Source organism: Hordeum vulgare, chromosome 7H, assembly GCF_904849725.1.
Source record: "Hordeum vulgare subsp. vulgare chromosome 7H, MorexV3_pseudomolecules_assembly, whole genome shotgun sequence".
Lineage (NCBI taxonomy): Eukaryota > Viridiplantae > Streptophyta > Magnoliopsida > Poales > Poaceae > Hordeum > Hordeum vulgare.
In genome coordinates this window covers 278,045,347-278,067,681 of record NC_058524.1, presented here as the reverse complement: position 1 = coordinate 278,067,681, position 22,335 = coordinate 278,045,347, and positions in this window count along the sequence as shown.

Genomic DNA, 22,335 nt, shown 5'->3' with positions numbered 1-22,335 from the left:
TTCTAGAAGCTTCCCGATACAATACCGAAAAACCCGAAACTTTTCCGGCAGCCAAAATATGACTTCCCATATATAAATTTTTACCTCCAGACCATTCCGGAGCTCCTCGTGACCTGCAGGATATCATCTGGGACTCCGAACAACTTTTGGATAATACCACACATAACTCATTAATACCAAATCATCACCAAACCTTAAGTGTGCAGACCCTGCGGGTTTGAGAACTATGCAGACATGACCGAGACACTCTCCGTCCAGTAACCAATAGCACCACCTGGATGTCCATATTGCCTCTTACTTATTCTACGAAATTATTTATCGGTCGAACCATGATGTCAAGGATTGATTTAATCCCGTATACTATTCCCTTTGTCTATCGATATGTTACTTGCCCGAGATTCGATTGTCGGTATCTCTATAACTAGTTCAATATCATCATGGACAAGTCTCTTTACTCATTCCGTAATACAAGATCTCGTGACTAACTCCTTAGTAACATTGCTTGCAAGCTTCTTGTGATGTTGTACTACCGAGTGGGCCCTAGAGATACCTCTGTGTCATATAGAGTGACAAATCCCAGTCTCGATTCACGCCAACCCAATAAAGACCCTGGGAGGTACATGTAGAGCACCATTATAGTCACCCAGTTATGTTGTGACGTTTGATACACACAAGGCATTCCTCGAGTATCCGGGAGTTGCATGATCTCATGGTCATAGGAACAGATACATGATGTGCAGAAAATAGTAGCAATAAACTGACATGATCACATCCTACGCTCATAGTTTGGGTCTATGTATCCACTAATGATATGATCCCGTGATCAAATGACAACTCTTGTCTATGGTCAGGAAACCTTGACCATCTTTGATGAATGAGCTAGTCCATTAGAGGCTCACTAGGGACAATGTATTATCTATGTATCCACACATATATTTGAGTTTCCAATCAATACAATTCTAGCATGGATAATAAATGATTATCTTGAACAAGGAAATATAATAATAACCAATTTATTATTGCCTCTAGGGCATATTCCTAGCAACCTCCACATCTAGTACACCACCAGCTGGAGTCGACTCCATGTTGACTTCCTTGCATCCCTTAGCCGAGGCGCCGCCATTGGCTTCGGCCTGTGCTCTCGCACGCGACGACGACATAGATGGGGCATTTCCACATGGCATCCAGTAGTCCGCTCCTTCGGTGCACGCCGCCTCGAGCCTGGACCCCTTCACCCCCACCGACTGTTTTGAAGTAGCAACACGTGTAGCCGAGGTGTGCATGCATTGCAGCAAAAGCAGACAATAGGCGACGACAGCAGCAATTAGCGGCATGATGGAGTGAGCGGTGGTGAGGTGTGGTGCAGGGATGAGCAGGAGGCCGCGGGGGCGAGGAAGGTTGGGAAACGGGAGCATCATGACTGGCATTTGATCAAGACTGCAATGCGAGGTTGCTATAGACATGGATGCAAGGCGACGAGGGCGCTCACGAGTAGCGGAGGCGGTCATGACGAGTGGAAGGCTCTGCGGAGGATGCTCTCACCGGCCAGCGGGGCATCGTCGGAGTGGCTGTCGGCCAAGGAAGCCACAAGATGCCGATAGGACATGGGAGTAGGCTGGGACAGGAGCTCGGGACCCTCCTGGTTCATATCTAGTGGGAACGCTCGGGAACAGGAGCTGGATGGAAGGATTGGGTTGGCTAGCGCTGCAATGGAGAACAAGTAGTGGCAACATGGTGGATCTGTTGCATTTCGTGGGGAAATATAAGAGCGGGAGAGTGGCGACGTGGTGAGGATTGGGTATCTAGGGTTAGGATAGGGTTTGACCAAATTTTCGCCTGTGGATACCAAAAGTTTTTCAAATGGGGTCTAACTAGAACCCTTTGATTCGTATCGAACGGACAAGAAAAATAGGATAAAGCGTCCAATTGAAAAATGGATGATGGTTTGGGGTATTTCGGGTTGATCCGGATCCAACAACCACGATCATACGTTTCGGGTTCGGGGAAGTTACCGGGCGCACATGAGGCGTGGGTGCACTATGCAGAGAGGCTAGGCATGAGAAGACAGGGAAGACGTGGGGACCCCGGTAACAAGTTTGAAAATTGAAACCGGTAACCGGCTGCCACAATAGCTTTAATGGTTCAGGTATGAAACAATCTCGGAATGCGACGAAATTTGGCATGCAGTCTACCTACAAAATAAAAAAACGCACGCCAGATTTCGACCAATTCCGAGAATATTTTATATACACTTTAAAAATATATTTTAATGATGTCGTGGGCACGTGCGTGTGTGGTTGGTTACGAAACGGTCGTCGACAAGAGCGGGGAGAACCGACAACTACGAACGGATGCAAGTTTTTGAAAAAAAGAAAATGAAGTGCCAACGCCGTGAGAATGCTCTTGTGGTGAATACAATAACGGAATAAACCGCACGGCAATAACAGAACAAAATGGGAATCATGTGGACCTTTGGTCTTAGGTTGTTACACAAGACCTCGACAGGGAAAAAGTGTACTAACGCGCGAGACGAGGAGCTATAATTTCATGCCATGGGGTAATTTCTGAATTTGGTGCCACAATAACATTTTTGAAATGGTCGCCACAGCAAAGTTTTCTTAAATTGCCACTACAGCAACGTTTTTGAAACGGTTGCCAACTCAACAAAATATTGGAAGTCGTGACAATTCAATTGATGATTGAAGAAGATCATGAAGGACTCCTGGCGCCCAGGGCTATATGATATCATGCTTTTATGAATTGCCTAAGGTGATTATACCTTTGCTGTTTGCACCCTTTGATTACGTAGTAGTTAATTATTAGGGTGATTTCTCACTGAAGATATCAAGTTAAAATGTTCTCTTCCGAGTGTTGCAGCTGTTTATAACATGTAGCTTTTCTGAGTGTGTCATGTCCACATGAGTACAAACTGGCCTAGAGGTGTAAGGTGGGAGAGATTAACCCAATAAAGCAGGTAGGACTCGGTTGTCTTGAACTTCTGTCAGAATCGTTCTGATCTCGAAGGACAAAGCATCGACAGATGAACAAGAGTCATATTGAGATATAATCAGCAAGATTGCCTACCATTTGAGTTCATGTCATCGGTGATGTCTAGATCAATGGTTTTTAATAAAGATCAGGATCTTTAATCACATAAAGTCAACTATGAGAGATATTGATTTGAGTGGGAGCAGAATTATGAATTAATTAAGTCTAATCAGTATTACAATTAGTTATGAACTATGTCTATGTGTAGTTCTCACTATAGTTGTAGAATTATGGCTCACAATTCCACCTTTTCTGTTGAAATTGATTGACTGTTATTTATCTGGTTGAATATTTTACGACTGAGAAGATTGTCTGTTAAGAGTGCCAAGAAGTACTTTGATCTACTTCGTGCTTGCAATACTCTCCTACTGATTCTATGTATAATGAGACTCACGTGCTTCGATCGAAAAGGCTAGAATTACATTACGATCTACTTGCTTTTGAGAAACTCGAACTTCAAAATCTTTGGGATAGTTATATGATATTTTGGCAACTGATTTTTTTTTCAGAAATAAACAAAGGTTTCAATATATGTCATATCTAAAGATCTATTTTGTTTACAAGTTCTAGGAAAGTGTTCATGAATGTATAAGACTGATATGATCTGGAAGAACAACATTCATGAGATGATGGTGAGAACTTAAAGAGAAAGAACAAATCTGAATGATGTAATGAGACTTGCATTCCTATAGAAGTTTGGGGCTCACGCCTCTTTTAAAGTTGGATGCTTCTTCTATGAATGGGAGAAATATTGGAAGTAAAAGGAAAAAAGAAAGAAGACTGGAATGTCCAGCTCAAGTAAGAATGTCATACAAGTTATGAGATGAAGAAAGTTGGTCAAGTAATAGTAACTCTTGGGAATTTTGACTAAATTGTTTATTTAAAATTCGTTGGTATTGTGGTTAAAAGTTGAACACAAGGATATTGACTATTGCATGTTGTTGCGAATCGATGCAAGAACTACTACGGCCTAAAAGTTCAGGTAATGAGGCCAAATATATGGTGGAAATTATGTAAATGTTACAAAACTTCTGATCAACATATTACCTATATAATTTATTGTCCTAATTCATTTTAGAGTTTTGAACACTCTAGCCATTGCATAGAGTTGCAAGGAGGTTGTTCATGAGAGAACAATAATTGTTCGATGTTATGAAAAAAACCATACTCCTATTGTGAATAGGACATATGTTATGACTATTGATAATATAACTGAACATCAACAACACTGATGCTAAATTTCAGAAGACTAATAGAATACCACATATGTGTGGCACAACATTTAGTCACATTGGAGAAACCTGCATGGAGAACTTCCTTACTGATGGATTATGAAGTCATGTGATTGCAAATCATCTGATACTGGCAATGTTCATCCAAATAGTGAAGTAAACTAATATACCGTTCACGGTTCATAAGAACAAGCAAGAAAATAATTGGAAGTAGGAATACAGATTTGTTTAATCCAATAAGTGTTGTTGCAAGTAGTGGATTTATCTGTCTTTAAAATTTACTCAAAAGATGTTTGATACATAAATATGGAACCTTTTCAATGTTTCAAAAGGTATTCAAAATGAAGCAGAAATTATTGTAACAAACATTATGGGCCTCTTCTGAATTCCTCCAGCTTCTAACACCACCAACTCCATAAATGATTTTCACCCGAATGGATAGGCTCCAAGAAGCTAACTTCCCAGAAGCTAGCCGCAGCGAAGTGGAAAAATAAGGAGCCCGATTGGCCTAACTCCACCTAAATGTAAAGTTGGAGTTCGCCTAACTTACAGCGATATGCCACCGCCAAACATACCGGTCGGATCCCTCCTCACTCGATAGAAAAAAACAACCCCTCGATGCGTTACGCTCCTCCCCTCGATTCAATCGGTACCCCTCATCCCTCGATCTTGCCCATTATGGGATGGTTCCTGTTGGCCCACTATGGCGCTAAGAGAGGCCATACATGTTAGCAACGAGAGAAGCTAGCGTCGCTACAGAACGGGATCAAATTGTCACGTGGAGATGGAAGTTGCGATGGGAACCAGATTTGAGGAGTTGGGAGATTTGGGAGGAGTTCAAGACACGCCCTATGTTTCTACAGTTTATTTGCGGAAAGTAATATTGGAGTGACAAGTTTAGTAAACGTGTGATGAGCTATGAAAAGAATTTTATAGTTCGAAACCCTCGGGACACTACTATGAGTATAGTGTTATGAGCAGCTCTAATCAATATATGTTTGACATGGGAAGATCAAAGATGACATTAAATCAATTGCCAATATATTTTAAATGTGATACTTTAGATACTATGGCTTTTACATTGAAAAAGGGAGTGCCTTCAAAACTGTTGAAAACACGCCGTATAAGATAAGAAATGATAAAGTGCTACTTTGTTGGTTATCCCAAATGGTTGGGTATTCCTGTATCACTATACCAAGGCAAAATGTGTTGCTAGTGCGGAAATTTTTGAAGAAAATGGTTTTTGCAAAAGAGTGAGTGGGAGGATAGTGCAACTACACAAAGAAGCATCGATGGGACCCGACTCCGGAAATGGCTATATGCCAAAGTAATCTGAGATAGTATCCATATACCTGAATCAAGTTAAGAACTTGATGAACCCTCCGAAGATTTAGAGTCTATTGTATAGTAATGGATTTATAAACTAACAAAACTAAAAAGGGTTTCATAAAGCTTAACTTGTTGCAAATAGTTTATGACAAGATCAAGGAATTGACTATAATGAGATTCTCTCATCATAGAAATACTTAAAAGTCAGTTCAGGTTTAAACAACAATTACGGCATATTTAAATTATGAGATATACAACATGGATGTCAAAATTATTCCCATGAGCTGGAGATTGAACAAAGGTTGTATATTTTATACAATCCAAGGTAATTTTGTTAATCCAAAGGATTCTTGTAAATACGAAAACTTCAAGAGTCCCTATAATGGACTGAAGCAAACATAATCACTTGGAATCTTTACTCCGATGAAATGGTCAAATAAATTGATTTCAGCAAGGGAAGTAAAGATACTTGTATTTACAAGAAAGTAAGTGGGAGCATGATAATATTTCTAAATAGTGTGTGCCTGACAGATTGATGATTGGAAATTATATAAATTCCGTGACACGAATTAAGACTTTACTAAAACTAGTTTTTCAAAAAATTCTGGAGATAGTGGTGTCAAATTAGGCTTAGCCAAATACATTAGACAAGATGCTAAAGATGTTAAGTAGGGAAAATAAGCCAAGAAGAGTCTCTTGTGTTAGTGACATGGAAGGAGTTTTTATTAAGAAATAATCGGTATCATGAAATACTAATGAGTGAAATACATGATTTCAATCATACTTGTGTTAATTATATTCCATGGTATATAAATAACGAGATATGCCTATTACTCCAAGTAAGTTGTGAGTAAAAGTTACCAAAATGGTAAAATTGTTGATCATAGGTCAATAGTAAAATGTTGGCGGTTAAAATAATTTATGGTTGCATAGTAAGTTGGAATTTGTCCAAGAGAGTTACCGTGGTGAATTATATAACAAAAGCTTGAGTATATGGTCATTTCAGAAGTAACAATGGAGGATAATGAATCAATAATTCATTCATGAACTTGGTATGATTTTTAAGTGATTGTGCCAATGGAACACCATTATTAATAGTGGTTCCATAGATAAGCCTAAGGGATTAAAGGTTCTACAATAGATTCAATATATACAACGCCAGTTTTACAAAATTATGAATTCTTGTGAAAGCATAGTAGATGCATTGAAATGCAAATGATACACATGGATGTGAGGTTGTGAAATTCAATAGGACGAAGTCCATACCACAAGGAAATCATGGACTCATGATGGACCACAAGTATAAGTGATCAATTGTAGTCCTTTCGATAAGTAAGAGTGTCGAACCCAACAAGGTGCGGAAGGAAATGACAAGCGGTTTTCAGCAAGGTGATTTCTGCAAGCACTAAAATAGCGGTAATAAGTTGTTTCATTGCAAGATAATTGTAACAAGTGAAAAGTAGAAATAGTAACAACAGGTGCAACAAGGTAGCCCAATCCTTTTGTGGCAAAGGAGAGGCCCCAGCAATTTCTTCTAATAGCCAAAGCGTTCTTGAGGGCACACGGGAATTTCATATACTCACTTTCGTCATTTTGGGTTAATTCGCGTTTGGTACATTGATAATTTGATATGTGGATGGACCGATGCTTGGGTGATGCTATTACTTGAACTAGCCTCCCACTTATGATTAACACTCCCTCAAGCATCTGCAACTAAGAGATAAGTATTAAGAATAAATTCTAACCATAGCATTAAACATAGGGATCCATATCAGCCCCTTACGGAATAGCGCATAAAGTAGGGTTTAAGTTTTGTCACTCTCGCAACCCACCATATAATTACTACTCCACAATGCATTCCCTTAGGACCATAGATGGTGAAGTGTTATGTAGTCAACGTTCACATAGGACCACTAAGGGAATTGCAACATTCACATCATCGAAATATCGTACGAATATCAACTTCACATGACTACTTGCAACATGACTTCTCCCGTGGCCTCAAGAACAAAAGTAACTACTCACAAGTTATAAAGATGACCATGAGCAGAGAGGTATTAAATAGAATATTAGATCTGAACATGTTATCTTCCACCAAATAAACTATAAATCATCAACTACAACATGTACTAAACACTACTAGTCACACCCCACGTACCAATCCGAGGTTCGGGTACACGATTGAACATAAGAGATGAACTAGGGTTTTTAGATGAGATGGTGCTGATGAACATGTTGATGAAGATTGGCCTCACCAAGATGAGAGGTTAGTTAATGATGACGATGGCTTCGATTTCCCCCTACAGGAGGGAAGTTCCTCCGGCGTAATCGCTCCACCGGAGGGCAAAAGTGCTCCTGCCTAGGTTCCACCTCGAGACGGTGGCGCTTCGTCCTAAAAACCCTCTCATGATTTATTTAAGGTTAAAAGATAATTTATACGAGAAGATGGTCGCCATAGGTTGCCCAGGGAGCCCACTAACCACCAGGCCGCACCAGGGGGGTGGTGCACCCTCGTGCCTGGTGGCCGCCTGGTAGCTCCCCTGTGGTACTTCTTTCCTCTAGTATTTTTCATTTATTCCAAAATAAATGTCCATAAAGTTTCATCCCATTTTGATATGTGACGAATAAGTATCTCTGACGTAGCTTTTTCAGGTCCAGAATTCCATCTACCAGTGTTCTCTGTCTTGATGTATAACTTGCATATTATGAGAGAAAAGGCATTAGAATTACTCCACAAAGTGATATAATGCATAAAAACACTATAAATAATAGTAACCAAACTTGATGCAAAATGGACGTATCAAATCCCCCGAGCTTAGACCTTGCTTGTGCTCAAGCGAAAGCCGATAACGAAAATCATGACCACATGGTTTGATAGAGAGGTGTCGATAAAAAATATACGGACATAGTAGCATCATGCCCATTATTATAACAACAAATTAAACTTTATAGAAAACTTCATCACAACATTTTCATCATAAAGGCTTCTTGTAAACAAGTAGCAATTCATCACAACATCGAAGTATGTAGCATAAACAATATTAAAAACTAATAAACTATGTTTTCAGTCAACTTTGCAACACAATTCATCACATTTTCATGCGCGGTCACATATCAGAGCTTTTAAGAAAGTTTACATTCTCAACCATCATTTATTCTTCTATGATTGCTAACACTCACCACATACATATAAGCAAAAGGTTTCAATGAGACACATTGAAAGACATGGGATTAAAGTGTTGTCTCCCAACGTATTCGCCTGAAGGGTGATGTCAACAATAATAACTCCTGACCACCCACGTTAAACTGGATATATATGTCTAGATCTTTCGCCACCACATGATGCTTGCCAAAGGCAAGATAAAGGGGAGTAGAGGAGAATACTTTCACTCTTGCATAAAGGTAAATACATAAAGGTAAAAGATAGGCCCTTCGCACTGGGAAGCTGCTAGAGCATATTTATCCATAAGTGGTTTTGGTAATTGATGACAATCCCTATGGACTAATGGTTGCCTTAAGTTATATTCGAAGGATTTGTCCATAGGCACTTCTTGAACTCCATCTGTTGGTTTCAAAGAGTTTATATGATGAACAAGGTGGTATTCAAAGTATTATCCAAATATTGGTCATAAAGACACAAGGTTGATCAAGACTAAGTTAGAGTAAATCAAGATAATCAACACACAAAGAGTACAAGATGTACCCTGAAGGATCAAATGATCCCATAGTATGGTAACCATGGTCGATAACGCTTTTGTGTACCAACCCATGTCTTCGTGAGAGTACTTTGTGGGGTTAGGTGTGTTTCCATGGGTTTGTGTCAAGAGGAAGATCTCATTCAACCTATGATGAATGACATCAAGTGGTGATCATCATCAAGATTGCGGTGTGCAAGTTCAAGCGGAGCATCACGAAGATATCATGCTTAAAGCTTGCCGTCCATTGTGGTGGCAATGGACTTGTGAAGAATGTGTTGAAGAGTGGCTCACCCATAGAGAGTATGGGGGAGCAATCAATAAAGGTGGTCCATCTGGAGGAAGCCAAGATCATCATCATCTAGCTCAAGAGGACTAGGTGCAAGGTAAAGGTTTGACCTTGATAGGTTTTTCTATTGTAGGATAGTTTGTCGTACTGTCAAGGGGGGCTCCCAAGTGAGTAGCTTGATCGTATCGTTCGTTTAAAGCTCAAACCATTTGCATCCTTGCATCATATCTTGGTTCTTGTTTGGTGTTTATCCTTGTGAGTTTTAGAGCTTATGGTCATCTTCATGACAAGCTCGAGTTCATCGACAACGGAGTCCATATGCATCTTCTATGATGTTTACGATGTTGGAAGTTTCTGCCAGTTCTTCATTCACAGAGGTCTCACATCTCTATATCATTGGGATTCACTGTTGGATAGATCTTGTCACTGTGAATTCAACAAGCTAGAGTTTGCTCGATTCGGAGTTCGTATGCGAAAGTTATGGCAGTCTTAGTATCCAGCGGTAGTACCGCTCCTCATGCCAGCGGTAGTAATTTTTTACTACCGCTCTCGGGCGGTAGTATGGCTCCCTCGGACGTTCTGGGAGCAGTGGTACCGCTCCTAGCAGCGGTAGTACTGCTCCGGTCGGGCTATGAGTGGGGAAACGCTTGGATTCTTCCCCCACTATATAAAGGAGGTCTTCTTCCCCCATTGAACCTTATCTATCCGTTAAGCTTTCGTTGTTCCCCCATTGTTGACCTTCTTATAGCTTGGTAAGTCTCAATCCTTCCAATGATTCTTGGTAGTTGTTGAGGGAAAAGAGAGAGGACATCTAGATCCACATCTCCACCAATCACTTTCTCCTCTATGTGAAGGGAACCCCTTGGATCTTGATCTTGGAGTTCTTTGTGAGATCCTTGTTCTTCCTCTCATATTTCTCCATAGCTTTTGTTGTTGTGTAGGGATTTGAGTGTGAGAGACTTGACCACTTTGTTTGTTCTTTCCATTGCATTAGTTGCATCGGTTTGAGTTCTCCACAGTGATACGTGGTAAGGAGAAGTTGAGAAGCTTATTACCCTTGGGTACTTGGTACCCCTAGAAGCTTGGTGGTGCCTAGGAGCTCAATCATTGTGTTGTATGGCAAGTGTTGGGGCCTCTAATGAAGTTGTGGATATTGCCCCGAGAATTTGCAGTCACCTCCAAGCCATATGCCATTGTGGTGAAGCTTTGTGGTTCCATTGTGGTGAAGCTTTGTGGTGTTGTTGGGAGCCTCCAATTAAGTTGTGGAGATTGCCCCAACCTTGTTTGTACGGGTTCAGTGACTGCCCTCAAGGGTCCCTTAGTGGAATCACGACATCTTACATTGTGAGAGGGCGTGAGGAGATTACGGTGGCCTTAGTGGCATCTTGGGGAGCATTGTGCCTCCACACCACTCCAAACGGAGATTAGCATCTGCAAGGGTGTGAACTTCGGGATACATTGTTGTCTCCGCGTGCCTCGGTTATCTCTTACTCGAACCATTTACTTATGCACTTTACTTTGTGACAGCCATATTGTTTCTTGTCAAATATCTTGCTATCACTTAGTTGTTTGTCTTTCTCAGCATAAGTTGTTCGTGCACATAGGTGAGCCTAGTTGCTTTAGGTTTTGTGCTTGACAAATTAAATGTTAGTTTTATTCCGCATTTTTCAAGCCTAAACCGTAATTATTTTAAAGCACCTATTCACCACCCTCTAGGCGACATCCACGTTCATTCGGAAGCAAACGTTGTTTTTGGTTGTATACCAAATCCCTTAGTGCAAAGGAATGTTATGTTATATTGCCCCTTCTGATGGAAACCTTTATTACGCACTTCGTTGCTTTTACTATTGCCATCACAAGTTCATACAATGCTTAATTTCCCTTACACTAAATGATCAACATTTTTAGAAGCAATTTTTTTGCTTTATGCACTCATGACAGCTTACTTGAAAGATGTTGCTCAATCCATATGTAGGTATGGTGGACTCTTGAAACATGGATTTGGGTTTAAGGTTTTGATGTACAAATAGTATCTCTGCTTAGTGTGGAGTTTTGGCTAGCAAAAATATTGGGAAAGCACCACAAGTTAGAGCATCTATAACAATATAACTTCTATGTGAATGTGAACAAGAATAAATCATTAGATTGTCTTCCTTGTACTACGTCAACAATTTTGGCATGCTATAATTAATGGGGGCTCAAAATCATAAAATATCCCAAGGATAGTGTATTTGCATGTAAATCTTCTCGTGCCTTATTAATTCTTTCATGTGTTGCATCACCGACCAATGCTATGTTTGTCAACCTTCAACAAATTTTTACCACTTATACTTTAACTTATGTGGTGTCACTACTTTCCTTTATTTATTTTGATTACAGCAAGAAAGTAAAGAAGAAAACTCAAACTAAAATTTATTATATAACTCTCACTCGGTTACATACATAGATAGATAGATCACAAAACTAGCACTTGAAAAGATGGATCGAACTAAACTTTTATTTGTCTAAATCACGAAATAGCTAAAGATGAAACTAAGGATAAAGATAAAAGGCGTGATGGTGATACGATACTGGGGCACCTCCGCCAAGCATGGTACAAGCCAAGGGGAGTTCCCATACCCATGTACTCAAATGTCCTTCTTTGGAGATGAAGATGGAGATGCTGGTGCAGATGATGAAGTAGCATCACAGTGTAGCCTCAAGAGGTTGTACACATGTTGAATAACGCTCCGGATATTGATCACTTGGTCCTTTAACAAAATATTTTCACGAGTAAGATATTTATTCTGAACACGAACCGTTTCGAAGGTTCTAAAGGCTTCGATTTCAATAGGGGTAAGATTCTCATAGTAGGGTTGGAAGTCATCTTCTTCCACCCCTTCTTTTGGTGGCATGGCATGCCCTTCTTCTGGAGCTTGATCTCCCTTGACATCTTTTCCCTTGTTCTCTTTGGTGGCCCCTACTAGTTCCTCGTCCTTCCATTCCATCTTCATTAGCCAAGCATCCTCTTCCACGAGGTTGGACGAGGGAGAAGACATGATGCCTCACTTGATATTTTTGATATAAAAACCACACAAAACAAGAATAGAGGATTTGTCTGTGATACTGGGGTCAAATCATCGAGAGATATATATTGGGAATTTTATACAAGGAAATAAGGGAACCACAAGAAAACAGAGCTAAGAAAGTACGTGAGGGGCCCACTAGACACCGACCGTGCTAGGGGGGCGGGGTACCCTAGTGCGTAGTGGGCACCTGGGTTTCCTTCCCGTGTGTTTATTAATTTCCTGATAGAAAATATTTTTGCGGATTTTTCTGAGTTCGTTTACTTATCGTATCACATACCTCTTCCTTTTAAGGGTTCTAGAGTGCTCTAGAAGGTCTCCTTAATGTGCTTCTCTAGTGTCATGGTTTGGATGATATTTATCACAACATTAATTGGTGTACCTGAAATATAGTGCTTTATTCCTTGTCCGTTGACCACCTTCGGGTTAGTGCCTTTGGGATTATTGATCTTAATATCTCCACACCGGTAAACTTCTTCAATCATATATGGTCCTTCCAATTTGGAGAGAAGTTTTCCTGCAAAAAATCTAACATGAGAATTGTACAGTAGAACATAATCACCAACTTTGAATTATTGCTTTTGGATTTTTTTGTCATTCCATCTTTTAACTTTTTCTTTGAATAGTTTGGCATTTCATAATCTTGGGTTCTCCATTCATCTAATGATCTAATATCAACTAACGTCTTTTCATAAGCAAGTTTGAAATCATAGTTGAGTTCTTAAATTGCCTACTAACCTTTATGTTCTAACTCAAGAGGTAAATGACATCCTTTCCATAAATCATCTTATAAGGAGACATACCCATAGGATTTTTATAAACTGTTGTGTAGGCCCAAAATGCATCATCTAACTTCTTAGACCAATTCTTTCGGGACCTATTGACAGTATTTTGCAATATTAATTTTATTTCTCTATTGGTAAATTCTACTTGACCACTAGATTGAGGATCATAGGGAGATGCAATTCAATAGTTAACATCATATCTAGCAAGCAACTTACGAAAAGCACCATGAATAAAGTGTGAACCACCATCTGTCATTAAGTATCCAGGGACTCCAAAATGTGGGAAAATAACTTCTTTAAGTATTTTAATAGAGGTGTTATGATCAACACTATTGGTTGGAATAGCTTCTAACCATTTAGTGTCATAATCAAAAGCAACCAAAATATGTGTATACCCATTAGGCGAAGGAAAATGTCCCATATAATCTAATCTGCAAACATTAAATGGTACAATAAAAGTGAATAATTCATAGGCATTTCGTGATGTCTACTAATATTACCAATTCTTTGGCATTCATCACAAGTGAGGACAAACTTACGAGCATGTTTGAAAGGAGTAGGCCAATAAAATGCAGTCTGTAATACCTTGTGTGCAATTCTATTTCCTGCATGGTGTCCTCCATAAGCCTTAGAGTGACACTTCCGAAGAATTTGTTCCTGTTCATGCTCAGGTATACAACATCTGATAATACCATCTACTCCCTCTTTATAAAGATGTGGGTCATCCCAAAAGTAATGTCTCAAATCCAAGAAGAATATTTTCTTTTGCTCATAAGTGAAACTAGGTGGTATGTATTTAGCAACAATGAAAATAGCATAATCAGCAAACCACGGTATGTAATGAGAAACATGAACCATAACTAGTTTTCATGAGGGAAACTATCATCAACAGGTAGTGGGTCATCAAGAATATTTTCTAACCTAGCCAAGTTATCTGCTACGGGGTTCTCAACTCCTTTCCTATCAATGATATGTAAATTAAATTCTCGTAGCAAAAGAACCCACCTAATAAGTCTAGTGTTAGCATCTTTCTTTTCCATAAGGTATTTAATAGCAGGATGATTAGTGTGAACAATTACTTTAGAATCAACTATATAAGATCTGAATTTAACACAAGTAAATACAATTGCTAAGAATTCTTTTTTGGTGGTAGCATAATTTCTTTGGGCACTGTCTAGATTTTTACTAACATAATGGATAACATTTAATTTCTTATCAACTGTTTGTCATAGAACAGCACCAACGTCATAATAGCTAGCAATACACATAATTTTGAAAGGCAAGTTCCAATTAGGTGGTTGAACAATAGGTGGAGAAGTTAAGGCTTTCTTAAGTATTTCAAAGGCTTCTACATAATCATCATCAAAAAAGAAAGAAACACCCTTTTGTAATAAATTAGTAAGAGGCCTAGAAATTTTAGAAAAGTTTTTAATAAACCTCCTATAGAAACAAGCATGACCAAGGAAACTAAGGATACATTAATATCTTCAGCACATGGCATCTTCTCAATTCCATCAACTTTAGCCTTATCCACCTCAATACCTCGTAAGGATATTTTATGACCCAAGACAATACCTTCATTTACCATGATGTGGCCCTTCTCCCAATTCAAGGCAAGGTTAGTTTGCTCACATCTCTGCAAAATTCGATCAAGGTTTGTAATGCCCAAAATGTGATCCTATCCTTATTTTGGCACGAGGGCCTCGACAGGGACAGAAGTGCATCTCATCGTTTTGCAAGAATGGATATCATTACAAGTACATGTACAAAAGAGATGAGTATATGGAATTGTCTTACACTCGCTACAAGCTACAACATGAACAATACAATAAAACAATATACTCAATCACCATGTAGAAGAGCAGGATCCGACTAAGGACGAAACGAAACAATAAAAGAACGACGTCCATCCTTGCTATCCCTGGTTGCCGGCCCGGAAACCATCCTAGATCGATGATGATGAAGAAGAAGAAGCACCGAATAGAAAAATCAATGCACTCACGTCAAAGAATAACTTTACCTATACCTGCAACTGTTGTTGTAGTAATCTGTGAGCCATAGGGACTCAGCAATTTCATTTCCAAAGGTACCAAGACTAGCAAAGCATAATGGGTGAGGTATGGTTAACTGGTGAGGCTGCAGCAAGGAAATAAGAATTTATTTCAGTGGCTAACTTACAAGTACAAGAAAAAGTGGGGTGATCTACGCAAAAATAGAAGTGAAATAATAATGACCAGGAGGTCATCGTGAACACCTACTTACATCAAACATAACCCCACCGTGTCCTCTTCTAGATGCAGAGCTCACGAGAAGAGACAGTCACGGTTACGCACATAGTTGGCATATTTTAATTAATTTACTTCAAAATATATAGTACTAGGTATTAAACAAAGTTTCAAGTTTCCACATAACCGCGGGCATTGCTCTTAGAAAGATTTGACCCTGTACGGGTGCTCCAACTAGTCCATCACAAACTACCACAAGCTGCGTCGGAAACCTCAACCACACAAAACCCGTGATCTTCTCGGATTACTGGTGGAAAACCTCAACCTCGAGATAGCCCAAAGTATCCTTGGAATCCCTAACACAAGATGTTCGAGAAAGGTAAAACAAATACAACAAGGCCGCCCGATGTGTCGACGATCCTGATGCAAGCCGTGTATATCGTTCTTAGGACTCGACAGATAAGCTAGTGTACGGTGGCCTTATAGACATCACCCGATTTGCCCCTGGTTGGCCCCGCAGAATGCCCAATTCAGAACCAGCACCATCAACATTGACCCTCCCTGTATTATGTTGAATTACTCCTCGGGTTCATGACGCCCTATGTTTTTCAGTATTATTATGTTGGGTACATACAGTACCAATGTTGGGCCTTGCCAGACGAGTTTTATCTCAAAGAGAAAGTCAAGGGGGTCCCCATGACAACCCCAAGCATATTAGGAGCACTTAATTAAGGAACAGAACACTGGCACACAAGTATCTAGGGCGGCAAAGATGGAACAAAACACCAGGCTAGAAGGCCAAGCCTTCCACCTTTTACCAAGTATATAGGTGCATTAAATTAATTAGCAATAATATGGTGATATAACAAGGAATCCATGTTTCCACATGGAAAGAAACTGCACCTGCAACTAGCAAAGCTATAAGGTGGTGGAGCGAGCGATAACATAGGCAAACAAGGGTTTGCTGGGTTGTGGAAGGTTTAGAGGCTTTTAATCACAATGTTGGGAGGCTGACATTTAAGTGGTAGGCAGAGAGACATAAGAAAATATACGGTATAACTAGCATGAGAATGATACTAATGGTATCTAGGGAAATGATCATCGTGCCTATGATCCATCTTGGAAGAAGAACAAATTCGTGAAGCAGACGAACCATGTAGTTCAACAAAACCTCACAATCTGACAAGCTTGCGGAACTGTATCGAGAAGAAGCAATCTGGAAACAACAATCAACACATGATAAACACCACAACTTATGCATGACATGATGCACAATCATATATGATGCATGTCATAACACCCTCAGTTTAGCTTTCCTAACTAATTAACTTATTTCAAAAATTAGTACCAATTCAAAAATTTATGAGTTCTTGTGATGCTTGAAGTGACTGTTATTTGCTTGCTTGCTTGTATGTGTGTGTTTGATTCTCAATGACTCCTGCTACTCTCCAAACTCACCTCCTTAGCCTAAAACTCCTGCCTAATGATCATGCCATGTGTTTAGGATCAAAAACTATTTTTATCAAATATTATTTTTTACCAAAAAGCATTCTTTGAATTAAGCTTTCAAAACCACTAAGATGGGATTTGTACTACAAGTCCTCAAATCAGGGAATTTATTTTGCACAATTATTTTAATCAAAACCCATTATCAAAATGGCTTCCCAAAACCAAAATATTATTATTTTAAAAGTTATTTTACTATTTTGTTTAAATCCCTTCCTATGAGGCCAGAAATGGTCTCTTATGAAGGAAAGTTATTTATATTGCTTTCAAAATATTTGAGAAAATTTAGGGAAACTCAGTGGACATATATATTTCATATATATGAGTTTCAACACATGGTCATGTTCAAAATATTGGGCAAAACCCTTCAAAACCCTTCCTTCCTATTTCAAGCTTTTGGAATATTTCTATATGAAAGGTTCCCAATAAAATCCTGTAAAATTCTCGCATGTCACATATGATATATGTGATGATCTTGCCAAGTTTCATCTCAATCCAACTTGATTTGATTCCCCTAATTATTCTAAAACCGTATTTGTCCAGATCCAAATTTGAGCAACTCTACATCGCCAAGTGTCTCCAATTGTGCTCAAATTGGGTAGACATGTTTTGATACTCTAATAATGCATCCACACCAAGTGGTGCATCCAGGAGAATAGAAGAACTTGTCCCAAGCCCCTCAAATGCCTCTTTGTTAAATTCTGACTTTGGGAAACTTTACATTATAAAGTTTCTCCAATTGACCCCATACTTTTTGGGCATGCTTTAATGCTCAAATAATGCCCCCGCACCAAATATTGGATATGTGGGAATTGATTTGAATAATTTTGTAATCAGAAAACCATTTCTGCCCATTTCGTGGAAACCTTCTCCACCAAATCCAAAATTTGGTATCCAAGCTTATTTTCATCTATTATTTGATCCTGTTAAGTTTCATATCCATTGAAGTTCATCTGGTTGCCATGACACTCATGAACCACCTTGTGTGCACTCACCAAATTGGCTACTTTGACTCCTTCGACTTTTACCCTTGATCTTAAATTTCTACCACAGATCTATATAGTTACATTTTACCTCCAGTAGCATTGTCATGACCTCTCGTCAATTAATGGAGAGAGGTTCCATGTAACTACTTCTCATTTTTACCCTTGAATCCCCATTTTTACCACTCTTGCCCCACTTCTCCTTAAGCCAAAGTCCACACATCTTTTCAGAGGGTCCCTAGCATCCCAAGGAATCATTTAAAACCAAGATATGGCATGCTCATGTGGAGAAAATGAGCAACACATCTACAACTAGATTTCTGGCTGAAATGTAGCTTTTTACAACAAGTACTAGCTACCGTCCTCTTTTTGATGTCAAACTTGTCAGTGTTGTAGTCCTTGCATAGCTAACACTGCCAAACATTGTTTTCCCCAGGACTCTCCATTTGAGACCCACATTTATTAGCTCTAAGTTTGTTGTTACAAACCTAACCTCAGTCAAAGACCATTCAAACTAACTCCACCAGAGACAAAAATCCTCACTCACCCTCCAGATAACATGCCCCACATCCCACACATCTTTCACTGGTCAAGCTGCTGGTGTACGCATACGTGGCCATGGTGACCACCAACCTGGCATGCAAAACTGGTGCTCTGCACCTCAACCTTTCCCCAGAGCTTGAATCAGGCAGCCACTCCATGTCTCCACATGTCTCAGCATCTCCTTTTGACTGTTCCAAGCACTCCCCTTCACCAGCTAGCTTCCAAGCTCCCTCTGGGCGTGTAGCATCCATGCACTAGGAGCACCCGAGAGCTCTCGAGCTCACTCTCTCCCTCTCCCCCTCTTATCTCCACTCCCCCAAGCCTCTGTGGCTCCCGTTCAGCTTCTCCTCCCTCCCAGCAACCTCCTGAGCACCTCCCCTTCTGTCCCAAGCTCTCCTTCTGTGTTTCCATGGCCGAAGCTCTCCCTCCAGGAGCAGCTTAAACTCCGGGATCGCTAGCCCCTCCTCTCCTCCTCCGTCTAGCAGGGGAGCCCCGGAGCCTTGAAGCCTCTCTGTAGGTCCTTCCCCTCCCTCTTCTTCCCTCCAGGTGACAGGGAGCACCACATCCATCGCCGTTGCCGCCGGATCGCACCACGGCTGCATCCGCTCCATGCGTGCCCCTCTTCAGGAATGGAGCCACCATGGGGGTGCAGAGTGGCCCTAGGGCCGGCCAGTGGTCGGGCAGCCGCCAAGCATGGATGGAGCAACCAGGAGGATCGCTGGGAGAACCCTACCCTGCCACCCAGCCACTCCCTAGCTCGAGTGAGGGGAGGAACAAGCATATGACGGCGGGCCCCGCCTGTAAGTGTCTTGGTGGCCGGGCCGAGCCATTTTAACTGGAGGCAGGTTCCTCCATATGCGCCTCCCGGTGCAGAAGCCTACAGGGCATCGTGCTCCTTCGGCGTGGCCCTTCTCTAGCGACCCGAGCAGGTGGGCCGGCCCAGTCGCCATCTATCGCCCTGAGCAAGCATAGACTTCCTGGATTCCCCCTTCTCTGCTTTTTCTTTTCGAGAAACTTCAATATTCTATAGAAAATTCATGTTAACTCCAATTTGGTTGATTCAAAATTCTACAGGTCCCAAAAATCAAGATCTATCCAGAGGTGTGCTTTGCACATTTTTCCAAACAACTTTTATAATTTATTAATATTTAAATACAGATTTGGGGTGCTTCTAGCCCCCCTTTCAAAAATCCTAGAGGATTTAAATCCACTCCAAATGGAGTGATTCCAAATTCCCTATTTTTGGGGTGCTTATAGGCCCTATTTTTTGAGCCATAGCCAACAGTTCTATTTGGCATATTTCTGCTACAATAAATAAATAGCTCCCTTTTGCTATTTATCCAGTATTAGAAAATTCCTAGTATATTCATATTAGCTCCAAATCCAGTGAAACAACTTCCTAAATATTTCTAAAATTATACTCCGTTAAATGAGTGTCTCCACTCATTTTTATCATGATATTTTCTGTAGGCTTCTTTTAGGATCACCTATTCCTCCTTTCATCCATTCAAAATTCCCTGATGATCCAAACCTCATATGGCAAGCTTCAAGTATTTTTCTTATGACCAGAGAGGTTCAAGAAAAATAACACTTCTATTTTATATACCACTTTTGTTCTACTTGTTGTGTGGCTGACTGTGATTTTTTCCGACGATAGTTGAGGAGTAGATGGAGTACTCGGAGTTGGACCGGAAGACCTTGAAGACCCCGGGGACTTATGTGAGAAAAGACAAGCAACCCTTTGACCATGTTTGAGCAAATACTATATTGCGTGCTACTAGAGAAAATGTTTATGTTGCATGTGATCATAAGTATTCGATAAATCACTGATATGATGTTTCCGAAGGCTCCTCCGGAGCACTTGCATTTTGAGCATGATCCTACCACCTATGAGGGTCACGCTAATATCATATTGACAAGTAGAGCTAAGCATAGTAGAAGCATGAGCAGGATGATGGTAAATATCAAAGGTTTATGAAAACCCCGTCGGATGCCACGAATGCTCGAGGGTGATGAAGAGTTAGGTGGCCACTTTGGGTGAAGTGGTGCACCCGTTATTTTGGTGTGAGTGGTTTCGGAAATGCGAATAGATTTATGATGTGTCGACCGTCCCAACCTTAAATGTGCGACCACGTTACCCCTTTATGTGACGTGGCTCTGTTGATTACTCTGGTCGGTGCTAGCAAAGGCGGGGGTGATGTGTGGTCATTCTCGTGACAGGGTCGTGCCAGGTAGGACGACTATGCCATTTTTATGTGTTCTGGGCACACCGTTGGTCCCTGCATGGATGATATTGTCCAAAATCGATGCTCGTAAGACGTACATCCTGTGGGATGGGTACAAATCGATTGGATCTCCTTGTTTAGTATGGTCAGGGGAAAGGCATTAATTTGGTACTGACCTCGGGTATGTTATATAACGTGAGTCGTGGATGACACGGAAGTTTCCCGGATCTCGTGGGTACAGCGTACTACCTCTGCAGAGTGTAAAACTATTCGAATAGCCGTGTCCTCGGTCAAGGATAGTTGGGTGGTGCTGATTAAACTACGTCTAGTCGTTTCCGCTTAAACCAAATGTGTGTGTTTAATGGTGTTATCTGAGAAAGAGTGGATATGACCAAGTTTGGTGACTTGGCATATCGGGTGAACCCGGAGTGTTCAACCCACAACAGATATATTAATATCTCTAACCTGTTCTTCTAAATACCATCTAGCTAATGTTGCACATCCATGATCATGTTTTATTTACATTTAAGCTGCTATCCACCAGTACTGCATATTACTTGTTATCGTTCATACTGCATTATTCATATCATGGGCTGTTTGCGAGTACATTCAAAGTACTCATTGGCTTGCCATTGGTTATTTTATTGACCAAGTATGAGAGATCAGGATAAGGTGAGAAGTAATTTGAAGACGTTCCTGCGAGCTAGGACGCTTCCCAGTCAGAATGCTTGTAGGTTAAGGCTGATGGCATGGGTTTGTGCTTTCGACCAGTATTTCCGATGTTTGTCAAGTTTGGTGTGTTGGCCTCCACGGCCCTATATACATGTAAGATTTGACCGCAAAGGTCAATTATTGTACCAAACGATATGTATGGATGTAAGACTCTTCTTATTCAGTTTCTGTGTGTCCGGTGAGCATTGATCTTTGGGATCACTAAGCACGTTCATTCGGCAATCTCGACTCGTAAGTGGGGTCCCCACACATGTCCATTTAATTCTGCACGATGTGACAAGGCAGAATAATTTATTACTACACATTAAATGAAGTTGAATATACAACGGGATGCGGATTGACGAAACTCCATATTTCAGTTATTTACACTACTAGGGAAAAGCCTAACAGTGGCGTGGTTTTTAGGGCTATAAGTAGCATGGGGTATCGCGCTATTGATACGGCGCTACAACTAACGCTTATCAGTAGCGCACTTTGGCCCGCGCTACTGCTATTGCTACTTAGCAGTAGCGTTGTCATTACCAGCGCTACTGCCAAGTGGCTTAGCAGTAGCATTTTTTATTTTCAGCGCTAAAGAGCTCTACGACTATATTTTCACATATCTTTTTTCGCTACGTATTTGCGATGTGTTTGTACAGATTTTATACAATATTCTATGATGAGTATATTGCTAGTTTA